We start from the raw sequence: 7840 nt of genomic DNA on the forward strand, positions 1-7840 counted from the left end.
AACTATAAGACCCTATTAAAAGAAATCGAAGAAGATACAAAGAAATGGAAAGATATTCCGTGTTCTTGGATGGAAAGAATCAACATAGTTAAAATGATCATATTACCTAAAGCATTATATAGATTTAATGCAATCCTCATCAAAATCCCATCGGCATTTTTTAAAGAAATAAAACAAAAACTCATCGGATATCTATGGAAGCACAAAAAGACCTCAAATTGTCAAAGCCTTGAAAACCCATATCCGAAAAGATATTTGCACACCGATGTTCATAGCAGCATTACGCATGGTGGCCAGGGCATGGAAACAATGGAAGTGTCCTATGATAGATGATTGGCTAAAGAAGCTGTAGTACATATATACAATGGAATATTACTCAGCCACAAGAAAAGATGAAATACTACCATTTGCAACAACACAGATGGATCTTGAAATAATCATATGAAGCAAAATAAACCAGACAGAAAAAGTTGAAAATCACATGATATAATTTATATGTGGAATACAAATCTAAAAGCAACAAATGAACAGGACAAACAGAGTCTCATGGACATAGACAATGGACTAGTGACTACCAGAGGGGGGAGCAGGGAGGTAGACGGGGGAAAAAATTTAAATCATTTCTTCAATTAAAAAAAAAAGAAACAGTTATATGATTTCCGATTCCACAGTACAACTTCCCTTTAAGACTACCGCTTGTCTACAGCCATGCTACCCTGAACAAGCCCGATCCCTATATGATCTCGGAAGCTGAGCAGGGTCAGGCCTGGTTAGTGCTTGGATGGGAGACCACCTAAGAAGACCCGGTGCTGGAATAGAACCAAATAAGAATATCCACAATTATCTAAAAAGTCTATTAAAACTTCTTCTCTTTACTATCTACATATATTTGTGAAGCCAGATTTTCTTCACACACTTAAATTAAAACAACATAGCGAGAAACTGAATGCAGGAATAGATATGATAATCCAGTTTTCTTTTGTTAAGCCAAACATTAGAGATCTGCAAAATGGTAAAACAATGCCACTATTCCCACCAGTTTTTTAAAATAGTTTTTAAAATAGAGTTAATGTAAATGTTACTTGCATTAACATGTAATGACTTTATTATTGTTGTTTTGAATGAATTAATAAAAATGTCAACATTTCAATTTTGGGTTTAGCAATGATTGGTAAACACCATAAACTAAAATTCTTCGAGGTTCTTAATAACTAAGAATCCAAAAAAGTTGTGCTGCTAAAATGTTTGAGAATTGTTGACCAAGAGAAACCACTGAAAAACTAAAACAAAGGTATCTCTAATAAGCTAATAGTAGAGATAAAATGGAGTACTAAAAATACCAATTTAATCAAAAGAAGGCAGGAAAAGGAAATAAATAAATACCAGATGGAACAATTTAAAAAGAAATAGCAAGATGGTAAATTTAAACTGAGTCACATTGATAATGACATTAAATGACACTCACTTTAAAAAGCACAGGGTATCGGACTCCATCAAAAGATTCAAATAAATGTTGTATACAAGAAATCCACTTTGAATACAAAGACCGATAAAACATTAAAGGATGAAAAAACAAATTATCATGCAAACACTAATTAAAAGCAAGCTGCAATGGCTAAATTAAAGTCAGACAAAAACGTCATAATAAGAACTATTACCAGAGCAAAAACAGACATTACATTAATGGTAAAGAAGTCAATTCATCAAGAAGACAAAGCTTCAAAACATGTGGAGCAAAAGGAGAAAAAGCCAAGTAGATAATAGTAAAGAATTTATTACTTCTATCTAAGTAATTAATAAAATAAGTAGGCAGAAAACCAGCAAAATTATACAAGACTTGAACAACGCTATCATCTAACATAACCTAACTGACATTTATACAATACTTACCCAACAACTGCAGAATACAGTCTTTTCAAGAGTGCCTGGCTCAGACGGATTCATTGTTTAATTCTACCAAATAAGAAATGATATCAATTCTCTACAATCTCTTTCAGAAGACAGAAGCAGAGAGAATATTTCCTAATTTCATCTATGAGGACAGCATTACCTTAATATCAAAACAGCCAAAGACATTACAAAAAATACTACAGACCAATATCTCACATGAACACAGATGCAAATAACCTCAACGAAGTATATTAGCAAATGGAATCCAACAACGAAGAAAAAGGATTATATACCCATGACCAAGGGGAACTTATCCCAGGTATGCAAAGCTGGCTCAACATTCGAAAGCCAATTAATATAACCCATCACACATCAACAGACTAAAAAAGAAAAATCACAAGATCATATTAATAGATACAAAAAAAGCTTTTAACAAAATTCAACACCCATTCATGACAAAAATTCTCACTAACTAGGAATAGGAGGGTATTTTCTCAACTTGATAAACAACATCTATAAAAAACCTGTAGTTACTATCATATACAGTGGTGAAAAGCTCAAAATTTTCTTGCTAAGATGAAGAACAAAGTAAGGATGTCCCCTCCTATCACTGCTTATTAATATCATATAAAAAGTCTCAGCTAATAAAATAAGACAAGAAAAGGAAACAAAAGGTATACTGACTGGGAAGGAAGAAATAAAACTGCCTTTGTTTGCAGATGCCATATTCATCTACGTAGAAAATCCAAAAGAATAGACAAAAAACTCCTGGAACTAATGATTATAGCAAGGTTGTAGGATACAAGGCAAGTCAATCACTTTCCTATAAATCAACAATGAACATGGAATTTGAAATTTAAAACATATTAACATATACATTAGTATCCAAAATAATGAAATTCTTAGATATAAATCTAATAAAATACATACGAGATCTATATAAGGAAAATTATAAAATTCTAATGAAAGATATCAAAGAACTAAATAAATGAAGAGAGATTCCATATTCCTGTGTAGAAGAGTCAGTATTGTCAACATGTCAATTCTTAAATTTATAGATTCAAAACAATCCCAACCAAAATCCCAGGAAGTTATTTTGTGGATACTGACAAAGTAAATCTAAAGTTTCTATGTAGAGGCAAAAGACCCAGAATAGCAAACAGTGAAGAAGAAGAATAACGTTGGAGGACTAATACTACCTGGCTTCAAGACTTACTATATAAAGCTACAGTAATCAAGACAACGTGATATTGACAAAGGAAAAGACAAACAGATCAATGGAACAGAATAGAGAGCCCAGGAATGGACCCACATAAATATAGTCAAATGATCTTTGAAAAAGGAGCAAAGAAAATACAATGAAGCAAAGACAGTCTTTTCAGTAAATGTTGCTGAATAACTGGACATCCACATGTAAAACAAAAATAGACACAGACTTTATGCTCTTCATAAAAATTAATTCCATAGATCTAAATGTAAAATGAAAAACTATAAAACTCCTAGAAGATAGGAAAAAACCTAGATGACCTTGGGTATGATGATGGCTATTTAGATATAACACCAAAGGCACAATCAAAAATAATTGAGAAGTATGACTTTATTAAAATTAAAAACTTCTGCTCTGTGAAAGACTGTGAAGAGAATAAAAAAACAAGTCACAATCTGGGAGGAAATATTTGCAAAAGATACATTTGATAAACTATTAAAAAGTATACAAAGAACTCTTGAGTTCTATTCTTACTGTTTTAAGAAAATTAACAACCCAATTAAAAAATGGCCAAAGATCTGAAGAGACATCTCACTAAAGAAGACATACAAATGGCAAGTAAACATATGAAACATATGAAAAGGTGTTCTGAACATTATATGTTAATAGGGAATTACAAATTAAAACATTTTTAAGATGTTTAATTTAATTAATTAAGATACCATTACACACCTATTAGAATGGTCAAAATCCAAAACACTGACAACACTGAATGTTGGCAAGGATGAACAATAAATAGGAACTTCTCATTCATTGCTAGTGGGAATGCAAAATGATACAGCCACTTTGGAAAACAGTTTGGCTGTTTCTTATAAAATTAAACATGTGATTACCAGACAATCCAGCAATCAGGCTCCTTGGTATTTATCCAAATGAAATGAAAACCCGCACATGGGTGTTTGTAACAGCTTTATTCACTATTGCCAAAACTTGTAAGCGACCAAAATGTACTTCATGGTGTGAATAAATAAACAAACTATGGTACATCCAGATAATAAAATAGTATTCAACACTAAAAAGAAATGCTTTGAAGCCATGAAAAGACATGAAGGAAACCTAAATGTACATTCCTAAGTGAAAGAAATCAATCTGAAAAGGCTGAATACTGTATAATTTCAACTATATATGACATTCTGGAAAAGGCAAAACTATAGCGTCAGTAAAAAGATAGTTACCAAGGATTAATGGGATAAGGAAGGATGAACAGAGATTTTTAGGGCGATGAAATGACTCTGTACAATGCTGTTAATGGTAGACACATGTCATTTTACATTTGTCAAAACCCATAGAATGTACAGCACAGAGTGAACCTTAATGTAAACTATGGACTTCGAGTGATGATGTGTCAGTGTAGGTGCATCGACTGTAACAAACGCACCACACTGTGGTGCAAGATGTCAACAGCTGAGGAGGTTATGTGTATGTGGGAACAGGGGAGTATACAGAAATTCTCTGTACTTTCTGCTCAATTTTGTTGTAAATCCAGAACTTCTCTAAAAAATAAAGTTTATTAATTTAAACACACACACACATACAAATAGAATTTAGCAAAATAGAGAATAACTGTGACTAACTGTAACTAACAGAAATGCAAAGTTGGTTAAACAATCAAAAAACTTTACGTTTTTACAATCCCTTTCCAAGAAAAAAGGCCAAAACAGACTGCATCTGAGCTTTCCCTCATCTGGATGGATGAAGAAAACTATATAACTAGTACCACCAAGAACCTGAGACATAAATTCAAATCTCTGAAGGATGGCATCACCTTAGCCTTCAAACTGTTTTCTACATGTAATGTTTTAAATATTATATCCAGCACCCAAGCAAAGGTACCTAGGCACATACTGAGATAAAATAGCATCTGCTAACAAGAACTATCAGAACAATATTCAATATAAACAGACCTACAAATTTCCAGACATGAATAATAAGACACAGGCTATGAAACAACTATACTTACTATGTTTTAAGGAGATAAAGGTCAAGCTTGAAATTTCAGCAGGGAACTGTAAAGTGTAAAAAGTGATATAGCAGATTTGAAAAAAAGAACCAACTAGAAACACAAGAACTGAAAAACACAAAATCAACATTAAGAACTGAATGTATGTGGCCAAGGGATCTACATTCTTAACACCTTCCCTAGGCAATCCACTGTGTTTAGGAACCAGATTCACAGACAACTATAATAAATCTTAAATTCCTCATTTGCACATTTCTAACTTAATAACTTCTATAATGCCTCCAAAACTACTTTTCTAATATATGAATTTAATGTCTCAGTACCTTAATAAAATCCAACTCTCTTACCTTGTGACTAATGATCCTTCACCATCTACCCTACATTCCTGATATACTGGCCTACTAACTAAACAAGTCTTATGCATTCTTGGTTTGCTCATTCAATTTTCTCCTAGAATGGTTTTCCCTATCTTGTCTACCTAGTGAACTCCCACTAGTACACTTCAGAATATATGACTTGCATGTGATCTCTGAGCAGAATTAATCATTTTTCTATGCTTTCATTAATCTGTACTCTCATACTTTGTTCACAATTCAACCACAGCACTCACCAAACTAGATCAAAATTATGTATAAGCCTCTCTGTCTCCTCCACCCCACCAACCACCACAGTTATACTAGAATAATTCAAAGGCTAGGCTCATTTATTTATATCCCAAGAACCTGAACCATGACTATTGTATTATACACAGTAAATGTATGTTGAATAAAGTATGCATTCATTGAAATGACAGCCAGACAATTTTAGAGAAGAATCTAGGATTGATTCAAGAATTTTATCCTTCAATTTCTGCTAGAGAAAGGCTTAGAGTTTGCTGATATGATGCCAAATGATGAGTTGGTGGCAGAACGGTATTCTACCACACTCTGATGCCTTGGGCTCTGTAGCTTAAAGGGCTCAACTAGAGCAGTGTACTAGGAGGAAAATGTGAGAAAAGATCAGACTATTGGTTCAAAGGAAGGGTGGCGGGAGTCCTTAAACAGCTTCTTAAAGAAGTAAAATACAGGAACTGAGGAGAATAAAGAATAGAATAGGAGCTTCTCTTCCAAAAGCAATATTAAAACCAAATAGCCTGATACACACACACACACACACACACACACACACACACACACACACATTTTCTCTCTCTCTCTCTCTCTCCCCCGCTCCCTCCCTTTTTCCCTCTGTCTTTACCTCTGACTCGACTTTTAGTTTCAGTGGACAGTGAGAATAATCCTCTTTAAGGGTTAATGTTAAACTCACAATTAATAACTAAATTCTCGTATTTCTATATACTGTGAACAGTTTATAGACATCCAGAAAAATATTTCAGAAATGAAAGAAACTCTCCATAGGGGCATCTCTACCACTTTAAGACCCTGTCTGCTCAAGATAAAGAGGTTCTTTTATGCGACTTGGCTCAATGCTTGCAGTAGAGAGGGTTAAGGCAATTATGGTGTCATTATTAATTCTAAATTTTATTCCGGAATCTATGAATTATGAGAGATAAAAACTTACCCCATAATTCAAGCTTAATTGAAACCTTGGGGTGAAACATTTCATCACCCTCTGGCATATAGGAGTACTTTATTTTGGCAAACTTCTTAGCACAATTTTGTTTGTTTAGTCTAATTTGAAGTCTGACATAAAGATAAAATGAATACAACTTTTACTATAACTATGATATTCAAACTGTATTTATGGAATCAAATAATGGTAGGCAGAGTATTTTCAAACTGCAACCCCTTTCCAAGTCTGTCTCTAATAGTAGGGGAAAAATGTTCCCTCAAATCCTAAACTGTTCAATTTGAGAACTTTTTTTATTCTTTTAGTTTTCTTTAACTAATTTAAGCTTCTCTCTTAAAGCTCATTCTTCTTCCCTCTCCCTGAAGCTCACGCCCAGAACTATTATGAATTCCTCCCTCAATCTTCAGACCAGACAAATTAACTTTTATAAAACCAATTTATTCTCACACAGAAAAGACATAATTTATCATTAACTATAAATAAAGAACACACATTCACCTGAAAAGGTAGTTATGCACTGCCTTTTTAAGGTGACAATACATTAGGTAAATAAAGATGAAAACTTGCAAGGGTGCAACAAATTTAAGGACTTTTCAAAAATAAATTAGGACATAGTCCAGCCCCTCCACAAGTTTAACAACAGTGAAGGAAGTAGTTAATTTTTGCAGTACTCAGTCAAATTTTACACCAAAGTTATTTATATTTAAGCTTAATTAAAACCAATGAACTGTTCTCAAATGTTCTAATGCTACACATACCAATGAAGTTAGTAACCAGAAAATTAAGCTCTAACACTTTCAAAATGTTATATATTTAGCTACTGCTAACAAAACACATGTATTCTAGTCCTTCCAATAATGTTATTATTCCTGCAGTAAAAAGTTTTAAAAGCAAAGGCTTAAACTGAGAAGAGGGACCTATTCTACCTTTAGACAATTTGAAGCGCTAAGATTTAAGAAGTCAGTCAGTGTCTTAACCCTTTTTTCCCTTGCCAGTCAAAAGTGCATGAAAGTGATTTAACCATGCAACTAAAATTTCATTCAGAAAAAGACATGAGTTATGGGAAAAAACTGAAACATCATCTAAGTACTACAATCTCATTTTCTTACTAAAGATGCCAATAAAAAACAATGCCTGGCCAAAAAAAAAAAAAA

The 7840-nt window shown here is 33.1% G+C and overlaps 1 protein-coding gene and 1 pseudogene across 3 annotated transcripts in view; one reads left to right on the forward strand and one right to left on the reverse strand.

Annotated features, from left to right (window-relative positions):
• Window positions 1-7840, reverse strand: part of TBC1D12 (TBC1 domain family member 12) — a 71254-nt gene that overhangs the window by 37468 nt on the left and 25946 nt on the right. Inside the window, exon 1 of one of the 3 annotated variants that reach the window (XM_015600025.2) lies at window positions 5118-5136. The exons of the other annotated variants lie outside the window; for them this stretch is intronic. The gene's annotated coding sequence lies outside the window, so the exon portion shown is untranslated. Of the gene's footprint in view, window positions 1-5117; window positions 5137-7840 lie in introns of those variants that run through there. 3 annotated transcript variants of the gene reach the window in all.
• Window positions 699-816, forward strand: LOC112474229 (annotated as a pseudogene).

This window comes from Pteropus alecto, unplaced genomic scaffold, assembly GCF_000325575.1.
Source record: "Pteropus alecto unplaced genomic scaffold, ASM32557v1 scaffold88, whole genome shotgun sequence".
NCBI classification, from domain to species: domain Eukaryota; kingdom Metazoa; phylum Chordata; class Mammalia; order Chiroptera; family Pteropodidae; genus Pteropus; species Pteropus alecto.